The sequence below is a fragment of the Perissodus microlepis genome, chromosome 3 (assembly GCF_051167445.1).
Source record: "Perissodus microlepis isolate ML-2025 ecotype Zambia chromosome 3, ASM5116744v1, whole genome shotgun sequence".
Taxonomy (NCBI): Eukaryota; Metazoa; Chordata; class Actinopteri; order Cichliformes; family Cichlidae; genus Perissodus; species Perissodus microlepis.
The window spans coordinates 49,652,596-49,670,318 of record NC_140463.1 but is presented as its reverse complement, the minus strand read 5'-3'; the positions used below and the strand labels follow the sequence as shown (position 1 = coordinate 49,670,318).

General features: G+C 42.1%; 1 pseudogene; it reads left to right on the top strand.

Moving 5' to 3' along the window:
- The first annotated feature begins 15,616 nt into the window (after positions 1-15,616).
- Positions 15,617-17,707, top strand: LOC146391759 (uncharacterized; annotated as a pseudogene).
- Positions 17,708-17,723: the final 16 nt, after the last annotated feature.

Here is a 17,723-nt window from a genome sequence, read left to right as displayed (position 1 = left end):
AAAGCCTTAAGGAGTTGGTCTTGGGTTACAGTGAAAACTGTGACTTTTCGCGAAAGGGTGTGACTCCAGCAGCATGGCGAACATTGATGTCTCGCCATGGAGAAACAAATTAGTATAACTCAATGAAATCCAAGCTGATCAGTACCAGACTTTACAGGTATGATGTCAGACCCGCCCTGAACAGATTGATGTGCCCATTGTCGGGAATACGCAGAGCGCCACCTAGTGGCAACAGGAAATGTCATGGCTTCCACTTTGTTGTACTGATTTTCACAGGTTCATCGTGGCCACCTCAAAAGCGGTGAATATCACCATCAGTGCCTCATGATGCTTCAGTGCGAAAATTGTGACTTTAAACTGAACGGCGCACCCTGGTGGGAAGGCGGTTGACCATGAAAAATGAAGTGGCTTTTGAGGGGCTTGGAAAGTTTATATAGGCTTTAAATTTGGCCCACACCTCCAATGTGATGAAGGCTTTGTTGTTATGTGATCACCTTCCTTGAATAGCGCAAAATGGCTCAGCAGCGCCCCCTACAAAATTTCAAAACAACAGCCCCTGCTCTGTGTTTTATGTATGAGTCTGAAACAAAGTCCAATCTCTTCCAAAGTTCGCAGGCATGATGAGACTCGAGCTCGGAAATGTTTGTTATGCCATTTGTCAGTAATGGTTAGAGCGCCACCTAGTGGGATGACTATAATCATGATTGAATGAGATGAAATGTTAGCTGGTGGTTAAATGCATGAATTCCATCAATGTGACATCAGATCGGACGTGCTGGATTTAGCTGTTGGGCGTGGCTTGACACGCCGGGGTGCGAGGGCCCTCATAACGCTGCTTGCAGCTTTAATTATTATTAGGGCCCGAGCACCGAGAGTGCGAAGGCCCTATTGTATCTGCTCTGTTTCTTATTATTATTGTTATTATTATTATTATTATTATTATTATTATTATTCAGGCAAAACAAGGGCCTTTTTGAGGGCCTAAATATGCTCAAAAACTCATGAAATTTTGCACACATGCCAGGTCTGGTGAAAAATTTCGTATTTTAATGGTTTTACATATGTTACATATGTTCGGAATTCCGGAATGCGTTCCGGAATGTTCGGAATTCCGGGATGCGTCAACGTTCCGGAATGTTCGGAATTCCGGGATGCGCCATAGTTCATAGTGTCACAGTTCATGTTTTTTGCCACTTCCCTCTTAGCTGTGAGTCCCCTAGTTCATAGTTCCTGCTCTGTTTTCAGCCTCTCATAGTTCATGCTCTTAGCTCCTGCTCAGCTTTTATTGATATTAACTCTCCTACAGTCCCTCTTCCCCTCCTTCTCATTTGGTACCACCACCTTGACCTTTCCGGAATGTTCGGAATTCCGGGATGCGTTCCGGAATGTTCGGAATTCCGGAATGCGTTCCGGAATGTTCGGAATTCCGGGATGCACCAAGGTTCCGGAATGTTCGGAATTCCGGGATGCGCCAAGGTTCCGGAATGTTCGGAAAGTTTTCAGCGTCTCATAGTTCATGCTCTTTGCTCCTGCACAGCTTTTATTGATATTAACTCTCCTACAGTCCCTCTTCCCCTCCTTCTCATTTGGTACCACCTTGACCTTTCCGGAATGTTCGGAATTCCGGGATTCGCCAAGGTTCCGGAATGTTCGGAATTCCGGAATGCGTTCCGGAATGTTCGGAATTCCGGGATGCGCCTTTTCTGGAATGTTCGGAATTCCGGGATGCGTTCCGGAATTTTCGGAATTCCGGAATGCGTTCCGGAATGTTCGGAATTCCAGAATGCGTTCCGGAATGTTCGGAATTCCGGGATGCGCCATAGTTCATAGTGTCACAGTTCATGTTTTTTGCCACTTCCCTCTTAGCTGTGAGTCCCCTAGTTCATAGTTCCTGCTCTGTTTTCAGCGTCTCATAGTTCATGCTCTTAGCTCCTGCTCAGCTTTTATTGATATTAACTCTCCTACAGTCCCTCTTCCCCTCCTTCTCATTTGGTACCACCACCTTGACCTTTCCGGAATGTTCGGAATTCCGGGATGCGCCAAGGTTCCGGAATGTTCGGAATTCCGGAATGCGTTCAAGAATGTTCAGAATTCCGGAATGCGTTCCGGAATGTTCGGAATTCCGGGATGCGCCATAGATCATAGTGTCACAGTTCATGTTTTTTGCCACTTCCCTCTTAGCTGTGAGTCCCCTAGTTCATAGTTCCTGCTCTGTTTTCAGCCTCTCATAGTTCATGCTCTTAGCTCCTGCTCAGCTTTTATTGATATTAACTCTCCTACAGTCCCTCTTCCCCTCCTTCTCATTTGGTACCACCACCTTGACCTTTCCGGAATGTTCGGAATTCCGGAATGCGTCCCGGAATGTTTGGAATTCCGGGATGCGCCAAGGTTGCGGAATGTTCAGAATTCCGGAATGCGTTCCGGAATGTTCGGAATTCCGGGATGCGCCATAGTTACGGAATGTTCGGAATTCCGGAATGCGCCAAGGTTCCGGAATGTTCGGAATTCCAGGATGCGCCATAGGTCATAGTGTCACAGTTCATGTTTTTTGCCACTTCCCTCTTAGCTGTGAGTCCCCTAGTTCGTAGTTCCTGCTCTGTTCTCAGCCTCTCATAGTTCATGCTCTTAGCTCCTGCTCAGCTTTTATTGATATTACAGTTTTTCTCAAATGTTAAAACACAAAAGCCAATCCTGTAACCCAAATGACCAGTAGTCTAAACACATTTACTAAATGTAGCCACCATATTCCAGTACCATAAACACATGTCACATGAAGACACAATTCACAAAACACAACCCTCTGTACTCATAAATCTAAACACATTTTTCCTTGCTAAAACACATGTTGCAAAACAACTCTGCTCATATTCTCAAATGAAAGCCCATGTGATGCAAAATGCTTGCCACAGTCACCAATCTTTGAACACAGGGAACACACCTGGCGTCAGTCACTACACACAACGACTCAAAATTGAAGACACCCGTTGCTAATGATGTGACCCCACCTATAAAAGCATAGTTTGGTGAAGATGCCAAACAATCACAATGGATGAAGGCATTCGAGCGTGCGGAAGGAGAAGAGCTGCAGGCCAAAGAGGAAGAGGGGTTGAGATCAGAGGAGGAAGAGGTGAAGGCCTAAGAAGAAGAGGAGTTCGGAGTAGAGGAGGAAGAGAAGGAGGCCAACAAGAGAGAGGAGAAGGTCCAGGTGGGAGAAGAAGACAACCTCGCACCATCATAACAGATGATATGCGAGCAACAGTAATTGATCATGTCATTGGCCATGGCATGACAATGGCTGAAGCGGGACGAAGAGTACATCCAAACCTGAGTAGGTTCACCGTGGCCACCATTATCAAGGCATTTAGACAACACAACAGGTATAGTACGCTATTGCTTTCTTTGTCACACTACAGTTTTACAGGCCTGTGAAAGTGGTCTGTTACTTTACATGTAGTTTTACATATAAATCAGTCAATTGACAACACATGTTTCTTTCTTTAGAGCTGAAAGGATGCCACATAGAGGTGGGAGGGTTGCCATATTCACAGCGGCACAAGAAACCCTCATTGCAGATATGGTCCGTGAGAACAACTGCATTAGACTCCGAGAGATCAGAGACAAAGTCATTGCAGATAATGTAAACTTTGAGAACATTGATGCTGTCAGCGTGTCCACAATAGACCGAGTTCTCCGGCGCCAACAGATGAGGATGAAACAGGTCTACAGGGTTCCCTTTGAGCGCAACTCTGCGCGACACATAGAACAACGTTACGAGTATGTGCAAGTACGTATACATCCATGTCCACAGTACAGTTAGTGGACATACTGTGTTGCTTAGTGGCCTACATTACTTCTGGACAATACTGTGCTACCTGATTGACCGTTCTGAACACCTGTATGCTTTTCCATGTTGACAGAGGATAATGCAGTTGGACGCGATGGCCAGACCCCATGAGTACCTCTTCCTGGATGAGGCTGGCTTCAACCTCCAGAAACGAAGGCGAAGAGGCCGTAACATCATTGGCCAAAGAGCCATCACTGAGGTTCCTGGCCAACGGGGGGGTTACTCTTTGTGCAGCTATGGGTACGGAGGGGCTTGTCCACCGGCATGCTGTCCTTGGGTCTTACAACACCCAACGTCTCCTCACCTTCCTAGAGGAGCTAAAAGACATCCTCCTGGACCGTCAACAACACCATCCTAGGCTAGCACATCACATGTATGTGATCATTTGGGACAACGTCCGCTTCCACAAAACACACCAAATCAGAGAGTGGTTCACCACCAACAGTGACCACTTTTTAAACGTCTGTCTGCCACCCTACTCCCCTTTCCTGAACCCTATAGAGGAGTTCTTCTCATCATGGAGATGGAAGGTGTATGACAGACAGCCATACACAAGAGAGAACCTCGTACGGGCAATGGAGCTGGCCTGTGCTGACATCCCAGTGGAGGCCTTCCAGGGATGGATTCGCCATTCCAGGGCGTTTTTCCCGCGGTGCCTAGCAAGGGACAATATAGCCTGTGATGTGGATGAGGTGATGTGGCCCAATGCAGCTCGGCGACATGATGCCGCACAGTGACTGTGTGTAATACTGTAAAAAGACCGTGTAGACAATAAAAAAGACTTCACACCCTGATCATGTTTCCGAGAGTACTGTTGTGTGCGATAGATTCTGTTTTTGCATTGAGTTGTGTTACAGTAGTGTACGTACATGCAGGATGTTTTTATAGATTTATAGTCTTCATGTGAAACTCACAAATCTAAATGCCTAATCCTCTGCAGGGTTCTATGACGATCCGTTACTGTACAGTTTATAAAAATATGCATTGGCAGTTATGAACCAAAGAACCTTCTCACAAATTGAGCATTGTGTTTTCAATTGTTTTGCTGTAGTGTGTAATGCTGTGTATAGTGTTTACAGTTTTGACAGCTTCGAGCTGCTCTCTTGGTGTGGGAGTTTGAGTTTTGCAGTGGGAAGGTGTGGTTGTGTTTATGTAGCTTTAGAGAAGGGTGTTGTGTTTGGACATTGGGGGACCTGGTGGTAACGTTTGTGACATGTGTTTTAGCATTTGAGAAAAACTGTAACTCTCCTACAGTCCCTCTTCCCCTCCTTCTAATTTCGTACCACCACCTTGACCTTTCCGGAATGTTCGGAATTCCGGGAACTATGAACTAGGGGACTCAGACCCAGCCAACATGTATATATGGGCCCCACGTGGTTTTTGCTCGGGCTGGATGGGTACCATATGGGCATGGGCTCAAACTGGGCTTTTTGTATGGGGCCTAATTGGGTTCTTCACATTAAACCCATATGGGCAATCCCAAGTGGGCACTTTTAGTAGGTCCTAGCTGGGTCAAACATGGGAAACACTTTACTTGGTCCAAAATGGGAAACACATGTAGGACCCACTTGGGTTTTCCACCTGGGATAGACATGGGCAAACACAGTCATTTAAGGATAGGCTGTTGTTGTGTGCCCCAGGTGGGGCAAAGTGAGGTAATCAATATATGTTTTAGTATCGATGACACAGGTGGGGCCCACCTGATCAAACTAAATGGGTCACACATGGGCAAATGCAAGTCAGACCCTGAAAAAATGTCTATGTGGGCCCCAGGTGGGGCAAAGTGAGGTAATCAGTATATATTTTTTAGTACTGATGACACATGTGGGGCCTACCTGGTCAAACTATATGGGTCACACATGGGCAAATGCAAGTCAGACCCTGAAAACATGTCTATGTGGGCCCCATATGGGTTATGTTAAGTTAATATGGGCATATATTTTACGTGGGCTCAAGATTGTTTAGTATATATGGGACCCACTTGGGTTTATCACATGAAAGCCATATGGGCAAAACCAAGTGGAAACATATAGTAGGTCCTGGCTGGGTCAAACATGGGAAACACTTCACTTGGTCCAAAATGGGAAACACATGTAGGACCCACTTGGGTTTTCCACCTGGGATAGACATGGGCAAACACAGTCATTTAAGGATAGGCTGTTGTTGTGTGCCCCAGGTGGGGCAAAGTGAGGTAATCAATATATGTTTTTAGCACTGATAACACAGGTGGGGCCCACCTGGTCAAACTATATGGGTCACACATGGGCAAATGCAAGTCAGACCCTGAAAACATGTCTATGTGGGCCCCAGGTGGGGCAAAGGTGAGGTAGTCAATATATTTTTTAGCACTGATGACACATGTGGGGCCCACCTGGTCAAACTATATGGGTCGCACATGGGAAAATGCAAGTCAGACCCTGAAAAAACGTCTATGTGGGCCCCATATGGGTTATGTTAAGTTAATATGGGCATATATTTTACATGGGCTCAAAATTGTTTAGTATATATGGGACCCACTTGGGTTTATCACATGAAAGCCATATGGGCAAAACCAAGTGGAAACATATAGTAGGTCCTGGCTGGGTCAAATATGGGAAACACTTCACTTGTTTCAAAATGGAAAACACACGTAGGACCCACTTGGGTTTTTCACCTGGGTTAGACATGGGCAAACACAGTCATTTAAAGAAAAGCGTTTGCTGTGTGCCCCAGGTGGGGCAAAGTTAGGTAATCAGTATATATTTTTTAGTACTGATGACACATGTGGGGCCTACCTGGTCAAACTATATGGGTCACACATGGGCAAATGCAAGTCAGACCCTGAAAAAATGTCTATGTGGGCCCCAGGTGGGGCAAAGGTGAGGTAGTCAATATATTTTTTAGCACTGATGACACATGTGGGGCCCACCTGGTCAAACTATATGTGTCACACATGGGCAAATGCAAGTCAGACCCTGAAAACATGTGGGCCCCAAATGGGTTATGTTAAATTAATATGGGCATATATTTTACATGGGCTCAAGATTGTTTAGTATATATGGGACCCACTTGGGTTTCTAACATCAAATCCATATGGGTGGGCATCCAATGTAGGTCCTAGTTGGGTCAGTGATGGTAAATGTGTACATTGGTTCAAAATGGTAGCACATGCTGTGCTGACTTGCATTTTGAATGTGAGGATTCTTCTTCTGTGAAGAGCCTGAGAAAGTGTTATTTGAATAAAGGAGGATTTATTCCAAACAAGCCCATCACAGATTACACACAATCCAGGGAGTTGTGAAAGTCAAATTTTAAAAAGAATCTCAAAAGGAAGTAAGAACATAACTCTCTTTTATAACCTGCAGACGGCACCCATGGGTACCATTCTCTAACAAATCACCCTAACTTTAAAATATTTTGCACAACCTCAGTCTATCACTTCTGCTATCCTTAGGCACAGTCAAATATTCTTTACTTTTCATTTTTGACCCTCTCAGTTTTTAGCCTCAGTATTTGAACTTTCAGTGCTCTGCATGGTCAGGCTCAGATAAGATAAAATAAGAACTTAATTGATTCCTCTTGGGGATATTCACTTGTCACAGCAGCAAAAAAATGTGATGAAAACGGACATAAGAATAGAAAAAAAAACATTATACCATGCAATATCAAGAAAAGCAAAAAAATACAAATTAAAACCTAAGATATAAGTGAATTATACAGAGAAAAATACAGATTTGGCATTTTGTGCAAATTCAGGATTTCCAGTTGTTCAATTAGGACTGTTCACATTAGCAAACATGCAGTTGACGATTTCCAGTAAATCAGACACACTATACTGCATTAGAGAAAAGACCATTAGCTATATTACATATGTGGAAGCATAACTCACTTGAAAAACTAAAAAGACTTTGGAAGTTGAAAGTTTTGGTTGATCAGATCCAATATGTAAAAGCTCCTCAGTATAAAGCTTACTCTTCAACTTGAGTCCACAAATTATATAACCAGAAATAATTTATATTTTCTTTGAACTGATGCAAAGGGAATGCAGCCTTTCCAGCAGTCACGCCTCAACTGTATGGTGTATTGACACTTGAAACTTTTCAAAAGAACTTTTCAAAAACTTTTCTATTGTTTATTTAGAAGAGCTTTACACATCACCTCCTCCCACCACTACTCTCCATATTCATGAAGCAGATGTGAGGAAGCAGTTTAAGAGTCTGAATGCTCGAAAAGCTCCTGGCCCAGACGGTGTGTCTCCTGCCACCCTCAGACACTGTGCAAACGAGCTGGCCCCAGTGTTTTCTGGCATTTTCAACTCCTCACTGCAGGCATGTCATGTGCCTGCCTGCTTCAAGTCCTCTACCATAATCCCTGTCCCCAAGAAACCTAGGATCACTGGACTAAATGACTACAGACCTGTGGCTCTGACATCTGTGGTCATGAAGTCATTTGAGCGCCTGGTTCTCTCCTACCTCAAGACCCTCACGGCCCCCCTCCTGGACCCCCTGCAGTTTGCATACAGAGCCAACAGGTCTGTAGATGACGCCATCAACATGGCTCTACACTTCATCCTGCAGCATCTGGACTCCCCAGGAACCTACGCCAGGATCTTGTTTGTGGACTTCAGCTCTGCCTTCAACACCATCCTTCCAGACCATCTCCAAGGCAAGCTTTCCCAGATGAATGTGCCTGATCCCATCTGCCGGTGGATCACTGACTTCCTGACGGACAGGAAGCAGCATGTGAGGCTGGGAAAGAATGTCTCGGACTCCCGGGCCATCAGCACCGGCTCCCCTCAGGGCTGTGTTCTTTCTCCTCTGCTCTTCTCCCTGTACACCAACTGCTGCACCTCCACCCACCAGTCTGTCAAGCTAATCAAGTTTGCAGATGACACCACCGTTATTGGACTCATCTCGGACGGGGATGAGTCTGCCTACAGGAAGGAGGTTGAACGTCTGGTGTCCTGGTGCAGCCACAACAACCTGGTGCTGAATGCCCAGAAGACAGTGGAGATTATTGTGGACTTCAGGAAGCACACAGCCCCACTGCCCCCCATCATCCTGACTGACACCCTCATCACCTCTGTGGACTCATTCCGCTTCCTGGGTACCACCATCACCCAGGACCTGAAGTGGGAGCCCACCATCACCTCCGTCATTAAGAAAGCCCAGCAGAGGATGTACTTCCTGAGGCAGCTGAAGAAATTCAACCTGCCAACACGGACGATGATGCAATTCTACACTGCAATCATCGAGTCCATCCTCACCTCCTCCATCACCGTGTGGTACGCTGGAGCCACTATCAGGGACAAACAGAGACTGCAGCGTGTTGTGCGCTCTGCTGAGAAGGTGATTGGCTGCAGACTCCCATCTCTGCAGGACCTGTACACCACCAGGACACTGGGGCGTGCAGCTCGGATCTCAGCTGACCCTTCTCACCCTGGACACAGTCTGTTTGACCTGCTCCCCTCAGGCAGGAGGCTCCGGTCCATTCGCACCAGAACCTCTCGCCATAAGAACAGTTTCTTCCCCTCTGCTGTTGGACACATGAACAATAACCGTATGACTGTTCCCACCACTAACACATGACCCTACGGTGTGTTCACTGCATCATTCCATGTTTGGCATTGATCACCACCTGCACTCATGTATATATCTATCTACTTAGCACTTTTAATTCTTATTCTTATTTTTATTTTTATTTAAGCGTTTGCACCAAGCACCGCAGCAATTTCCTAATGTTGTAAACCTGCTCAACATTTGGCAATAAAACCCTTTCTGATTCTGATTCTTTTAAGTGAGGTGTTGCTATTGTTATCATTATGATATATTCTGTCAATTATACTTTTATTATTATGTTGTTTTATTTTTATGTTATTTGACAATAATTACATATGATTTTTTAAAACATATTAACCATTCCTATACTTAAAAAACTAAGAAAAACTAAAATTTATCTTTTTAGCTTGTGCATGGTTTGCCTTTTAAAATGTTTGTATCAGGCGTAAAATGACTTTTTAAATAAAGTTGTTTTTTAAAGTGAGCGGTTTCTATTGCAACCAGTCTTCGCGGTCTTTTTTGTTTAAATGAGGGAGGAGCGGATTGCGCCGCCTATGAAAAAAACAACTTTTTAAATAAAGTTGTTTTTTAAAGTGAGCGGTTCCAGTCTTCGCGGTCTTTTTTGTTTAGGGAGGAGCAGATTGCGCCGCCTATGGACTAGTGTGGTCTGTCCTCAGCTGTGAGCAGATTTTTCACTCGCTGGTGCCTGGAGTACGTGGAGGACATCGATTATTTAAAGGAATTTAAAACTAACACCAAGGTAAATACTGAAGGTTTGATAAGTTATCATCAATGGTTATTTTAGTTGCTTTCTATACTTGTCCTAAACAGTATAAGGGAGAGAGGCATATAACATCCTTAGCTAGCAGGTGAAACTGGGTTAATTTACTGTCATTGTCTTTGGCAAACATAATTAAAAGTTACTCACAAAACTCCTACTGCCTATATTCTACTCAGTAAAGTACATTTTATCTTATCTTATTCTGTTTCCATCGCACCAATATCTCTATACAGTTTGTGAATTTACATAATATAATGTACACCGCGTTTTTTCTCCCTCTGTGCATCTGCAACCAGGTATTTTTAATTAATTCAAAAAGTAATGATTTTTTAGTACTGTGCTTTAGTGGATTCCCGCTCAGGTAATGCGGCCATTATGCACTACTCAGTAAACAAAATGGCAGTTAGTCATACAGTACCACGTGACATACATGTGCAATGTGGCAAGCTCACTTTATAGGGGTGTAAAATATGAGATGATTGTTTAAATTACTGCAGTAGATGCCTGCAGCTTAAATGGTAATGTTATCAGATATGCATTTATGGTGTGCAAAAAGAAGGGGGGGAGAGAAACACAGCTTTTTCAGCTTAAACACTGCCTGGATCACTCTCTTAGGCTACGTCCACACGTACATGGGTAATTTTGAAAACGGAGATTTTCTGTTTTCGTTAAAAAAAAAAAATCCCGTCCACTCGTAAAAGCCAAAACGCTGCTAGGAACATGCCAAAGCAGCAGGTGGCGATATATTCCTAACGTGTAGAAATGTTGGCCAATCAGAAGTCATGAAGCCTCGGTGGGAAAGAGTAAACAAAGATGGTGCATAGAAGCAGAACTGAGTCCTATGTGTGGAGGGACAGTAACTGTGTATATGTAAGCATTGAAACACTGCATGGAGTAAAATTAACAGTAATGGTATTTTGTCTAAGTCATTGTAGAAATTCATTTCACCAAAGCAATAACCTGGCGCACGGTGTGATGTCAAAAAAGGCACAGACCTTTGATGCTGCGTTTCCTCTGTTTCCCTCATCCACACCTAAACCCAAAAACGGTTTTTGAAAATCTCCACCCTGGCATGAGTTTCAAAAAAGTCTCCGCTTTCAGTAACCGTAAATGCCGTTTACGTGTGGACGAAAGGTGAAAACGCACAGAAAAATCTGCGTTTTCAAAAATACCTGTGTACGTGTGGACGTAGCCTTAAATACTGTGCTGTTCCATCTAGTTATTGGTTACTGAAAAATGTTTGGCCAAGGCAGTTATTAATTTAATAAGTGCAGCTGTTCAGATCAGATGGTGATGTAGGAAAATGCAGAACATGTTACTATAGCTGAATGCTGTGTAAAACACTAGTATTAAATCTAACTCCCATTGATGGCTTAATTAACTATTTAATAAAATTAAGTCTTTCACTAAATATCCCCCTATGCATAGTTAAGTACTCTATGTAGCAGTCTACTGCAGGATGTCCAAAGTGCAGCCTGCAGGTCATATGTGCCCCTCTAAGTGATTTTGTGTCATTCAACTGCAAATGAAACATGTTAAAATTTTATAGTGCTTGTACAGCACACAGTTGCTGAAGATAGACAATTAATAATATTTTTATGTTCAGATTTGTTCTGGGATATGTCACCATTTATATATATCTTCCTGTGACTTTAAAGTCTGTCAGCTAGTTAAGTACATTTTTGCACTGCCAGTGTTTGCTGCTGGAGTTGATCAGTTTACCATATAAACACTTGCAGTGCATTTCAAACTTATAATTACACTGTTCATTTTGTGCATTAGTAAGTAAATCTCCTATATTGAATTATCCTGGAAAAAATGGACACGTTTGCAACTTTTTCTTTCTCATGTACTTTTATTTCCTTATGACATTTAGATTCTTTGGGATCTCAAACACCATCTTTGACATCTAAGTCATTTTCAAATTATTTGTATTACTTATTAGCCATATTCAATAGCTTGCACGGATTATTTTGAAAAGTGATGGTTAATGGGACATCTGTGAAAGGAGTGCATTACTATTTTTTTTCTTCTGGTAATCGGTATAAATGTTTATTTAGCTGCAGGAGTCAATGACCAATTTCATAATTAGACATCTATTGAAATTTCAATGTTTTGTGCTAACATAATGCCAACAGTGCTCTCTTCACATGTCCCACAACTCTGACAGTTTTGCTCCTCCCCTCACAATTGGAGTTCTCTCTGAGCTGCTGCTGTCAGGTGCATCAAAACATTTTACATTCCCTTGTTATTCTGATCTCTATCTGAGTTTAGGACTCCAAACATTCACACCTGCTGTCAGTAACCAGAGCTCACAGGACTGTAAGTAGTGCAGCTCATTAAGGTGAATTGAATTGAAATCTATACTTTATAGGAAGGTTTTTACTGATAAAAGTGGTAATAAACATGGTAACCAATAAAAATGCAGGCTTACCGCTTAAAAAAAAAGAAAAAGAAATTACTCCTGTAATTTCTAACAGTTTTTTTAACAGCAGGTGTGAGCATCCACAGCCGTTAAGCTTTGGTAAAGATTTAAAAATAACATAACATTAAACATTAAATAAGTTTGATGGTGTTGACAGCAGCAGCTCAGTGTTAATCAGCTGATGGTGAGGGGAGCAGGAAAGCGTTTTTCGTCATAGTTGTTGGAGTTGTTTAAGATGCTGGTATTCATAGGAACAAAAATTAACTGAGTTGTTTTCCATTCTATAGAAATTGTGTATCTACTTTTTAATAAGTCTTTCTGCTGATGTTCTTAATTATCATGTATTACAGATTTTATTTTTAAGCAACAACATTTTAGCATGCAATCAGAGCATGCCTTACAGTACAGTTTTGTAAGCTGTGCACACAAACATAGACTGTTAATTTACAAAATTGATCATTCAACAAATGTAAATCACTGCAGATTTTTTGTTTTAGGTGCACTGTATGGGCTCAAAATGTGGACATAAATATTTTGTACTTGTAAATCAGGATTTGTATGTGTAAAAAGAATTTGTGTGTGTGTAAAAAAAGATTTGTGTGTGTAAAAAAGATTTGTATGTGTAAAAAGAATTTGTGTGTGTGTAAAAAAAGATTTGTGTGTGTAAAAAAGATTTGTATGTGTAAAAAGAATTTGTGTGTGCGCAAAAAAGATTTGTGTGGCCAAAAAACCCCTGCACGTTACAAGTACGAATTTTGACCCTATTTTTCTTCCTTTCATCTGATTGGTCAATGTCATGTCAATCACAATTGTAACAATCCAATCAGAGAACAGATGGGTTTGGCTGTCGGAGGGGAGCTTTTTTGAACTGCAGGTCCTTGAAGGGTGATACAGTTTGAACCTGGAGGATCTCTATATAAATATCCGATAGCAGCTAGGTCCCCTAACTTTCAGCAGCTGTTGAAAGGATAAAGTTGTGGTATATCACTGGTTAGAAATACCATTATTACTTTAGGATTAGTTTAACACAAAGTCAGGGCTGACCCGGGACCATTGCTGTGAGTCACAGTGCGCAGCATAAAAGTGCTTTCACATCGGACGCAGGATGTGCTGCTAATGCTAACTAAAAGCAAAGGATCCAGAATTTGTAGCGCTGGCTGCTGGGCTCTGTGGGTTTTTGCAGCAGCTCTACCTGTACTAGATGCACCTGCTCCTTGTCGTTTCTATCTCTGACTTTATGTCCTCTACAAGAGTTTCTGGTTTTTTTGCTAGTTCTTCAAATGTTCAATAAAAACATGTATGCTAATTCATAACGGAGAAAGCTTTGTAATGAAAACTGTCATTTCCAAAAGACTGCCCCCCCCCCCTTTTTTTCTTTTTTATGCACACACACAAATCTTTTTTTACACACACACACACACACACACACACACACGCGCACACACACACACACACACACACACACACACACACAAATCTTTTTTACACATACAAATCCTGATTTACAAGTACAAAATATTTATGACCACATTTTGAGCCCATAGCACTGTAACAGCTAGAAGGAACTCCTCAAAATTAAAGGCAGAATAGGGAAATACATGGAAATAACCATTTTCCTTCAAGCACATCAGCAAAGTTAAATTGGTATACTTGATAACTGTTGTTATAAGTATCACATGAATATGAATCCCCACAATTATAGATTTTAATTGGGAAGCAACATGCAGATGTACAGAAGGACTATAAACAGCAATTTCTATCACATACAACTCTTTGAGAAAATACCAGCAACAGTGATAATTTATCACTTGCTGATATTAACATTTTACAGTGTAGATTGATGGAAAATCTCCACTCTGGCTGAAGTGTTTTTTACAAACAATGTTTCCACATACAGTGGCTTGCAAAAATATTCGGCCCCCTTGAACTTTTCCACATTTTGTCACATTACAGCCACAAACATGAATCAATTTTATTGGAATCCCACGTGAAAGACCAATAGTGGGGATGGTGTGTTCAGAATGTGTGCAGTGTTAGTTTTCCGCCACACATAGCGTTTTGCATTTTGGCCAAAAAGTTCCATTTATGGTCTCATCTGACCAGAGCAGCTTCTTCCACATGTTTGCTGTGTCCCCCCACATGGCTTGTGGCAAACTGCAAACGGGAGTTCTTATGGTTTTCTGTTAACAATGGCTTTCTTCTTGCCACTCTTCCATAAAGGCCAACTTTGTGCAGTGCACGACTAATAGTTGTCCTATGGACAGATTCCCCCACCTGAGCTGTAGATCTCTGCAGCTCATCCAGAGTCACCGTGGGCCTCTTGGCTGCATTTCTCTCTTTCTCTGCAACGCCCTCCTTGTTCGGCCTGTGAGTTTAGGTGGACGGCCTTGTCTTGGTAGGTGTACGGTTGTGCCATACTCCTTCCATTTCTGAATGATCGCTTGAACAGTGCTCCGTGGGATGTTCAAGGCTTGGGAAACCTTTTTGTAGCCCAAGCCTGCTTTAAATTTCTCAATAACTTTATCCCTGACCTGTCTGGTGTGTTCTTTGGACTTCATGGTGTTGTTGCTCCCAATATTCTCTTAGACAACCTCTGAGGCCGTCACAGAGCAGCTGTATTTGTACTGACATTAGATTACACACAGGTGCACTATATTTAGTCATTAGCACTCATCAGGCAATGTCCATGGGCATCTGACTGCACTCAGACCAAAGGGAGCTGAATAATTACGCACACCCCACTTTGCAGTTATTTATTTGTAAAAAATGTTTGGAATCATGTATGCTTTTCATTCCACTTCTCACGTGTACACCACTTTGTGTTGGTCTTTCACATGGAATTCCAATAAAAATGATTCCTGCTTGTGTCTGCAATGTGACAAAATGTGGAAAAGTTCAAGGGGGGCGAATACTTTTGCAAGCTACTGTATTCCTCTTCAGAATATCTTCTGCAATTTTTTGGATTGCCGTATGTGTGAAAATGGCTCACACTTCTATTCTGCACACAATCTTCTGTGTATTTTAGTGAAATGGATTACCTTCTTGCCAAATCATGGACGAGGAGAAGGAGAATTAAAGTTAGAGTTCAGCAGCATTTACAGAGCCTTGCTTTAGATGCTGTGGAACTTGCAGAGAAGGCCGTGGACCAGGCTTTGCAATACACCGAAGATGTGGCGAACAAACATTCGATTGTGGATGAAGCAGTGGAAAATATTGAAGATATAGAAAATAAAGATGAGACTATCAACAAGGCAGAGGACAATGTAGAGGAATATTCGAGTAACAGCTTGGATGAAGATTTACCTCTGGATTTTAATAGTAATGACTTTTACATGGATAGTGAAGCAGATGAAGAACAAAACTGTGACTTTCCTGATGTGGAGTCAAACTCTGATGCTAAGAGGAAACTTGCTGAATGGGCAGCAAACCGAAATGTGTCTCATTCTGTGTTGTCAGAGCTCTTAACCATACTTTTGGAGCTTGGTCTAGATTTGCCAAAGGATCCCAGAACTTTGCTCAGTACATTAAAAGACTGTGAAGTGAAACAGATTGGCAGGGGAAGTTACTACCATTTTGGTCTTGAAAGTGCAGTATTGTCAGAACTGAAAATGATAAATCAACATGAACTGAAAACTGATACATTAACCATTCGTATGAATGTTGATGGTTTGCCTCTCTTTAAGAGCTCTAATATGCAACTGTGGCCTATTTTAGGTAAGATAGTTGAACTGCCACAAGCAAATGTTTTCATGATAGGTATATATGCTGGTCCCTGCAAACCTGAGTCGGTGAACGACTACATGCATGATTTTATAGAAGATGTAAAAAAGGTCACAAAAACTGGTATTGTTTTCAATGGAAAACACTTCAATGTACCCCTTCCAGATGCTTTTATCTGTGACACCCCAGCTAGAGCTTATTTAAAATGCATCAAAGGTCATGGTGGCTACAGTTCTTGTGAGCGCTGTACACAGTATGGTGTTTATGTTGATGGGAAAGTTATTTTTCCAGATATGGATTCAAGTCTCAGATCAGATTCTCAGTTTGAAGAAATGTTAGATGAAGATCACCACAACTCCAAATAACCTCTTCAAGAGCTAGGCATTGGCATGGTTTCAGCCTTTCCCTTAGACTATATGCATTTAATTTGCTTGGGTATTGTACGTAAATTACTTGCCCTGTGGATTAAGGGACCATTGCAGTGTCGGGTTCCTACTTCTACTCTGTCTGCCATTTCAGATCACTTAAAACAGTGTAGGCAAAGTCTGCCACGCACATTTTCCAGAAAGCCACGGTCCCTAATGGAGTACAGACAATGGAAAGCTACAGAATTAAGACAATTTTTGTTGTATACTGGACCAGTTGTGCTTTTCCAGAAACTGTGCAATCCACAGTACAAGAACTTCCTGGTTTTGTCATCTGCTATGAGGATACTTTTGTCTCCTTTGTGTAAAGAGTACTGTTATTATGCAAAAAATTTATTGAGATGCTTTGTTGCCAACTTTGCTAAGATTTATGGGACTAAATTCTTAGTTAACAATACACACAGTCTTTTGCACCTAGCAGATGATGCTACAAAGTACGGCCCTCTGGATTTGGTTTCATGTTTTCCATTTGAGAATTATTTGGGACAGTTAAAAAAGATGATGAGAAGACCACAGGATCCTGTACAGCAAATTGTCAGACGAGTTTGTGAAAAGCAATTGTATCCTCACAGGTCTTGCAAAATGCCAGAGGGTGTACTCACACAGCCACATACATCTGGACCTATGATGACTGAATTTTTTGTCCATCATTCTTTTCAGTACAAGATGTACAGACATGGAAATCAAATAATCTCCACCTCCAATGGAACAAATTGTTTTGATCTTGAAGGCAAAGTTGCAGTTGTGCAGAACATTGTGCTGTTCATCAGGGAAATACACGTTTTGTATGAACTGTTTGAGACTGGAACAGCGTTTTTTAACTACCCTATTGATTCAACATCTCTGGGTGTACATTTGTTGTCAAAACTGTCAGGTCATCTTGCTAGTGCTCCTGTAACTAAATTTACAAAACCAATTATTTTGTTACCTTTTCGTAATGCATTTGTAGCTTTGCCTCAGCTACACAGCATGTAACTTAATGGCGTTTACA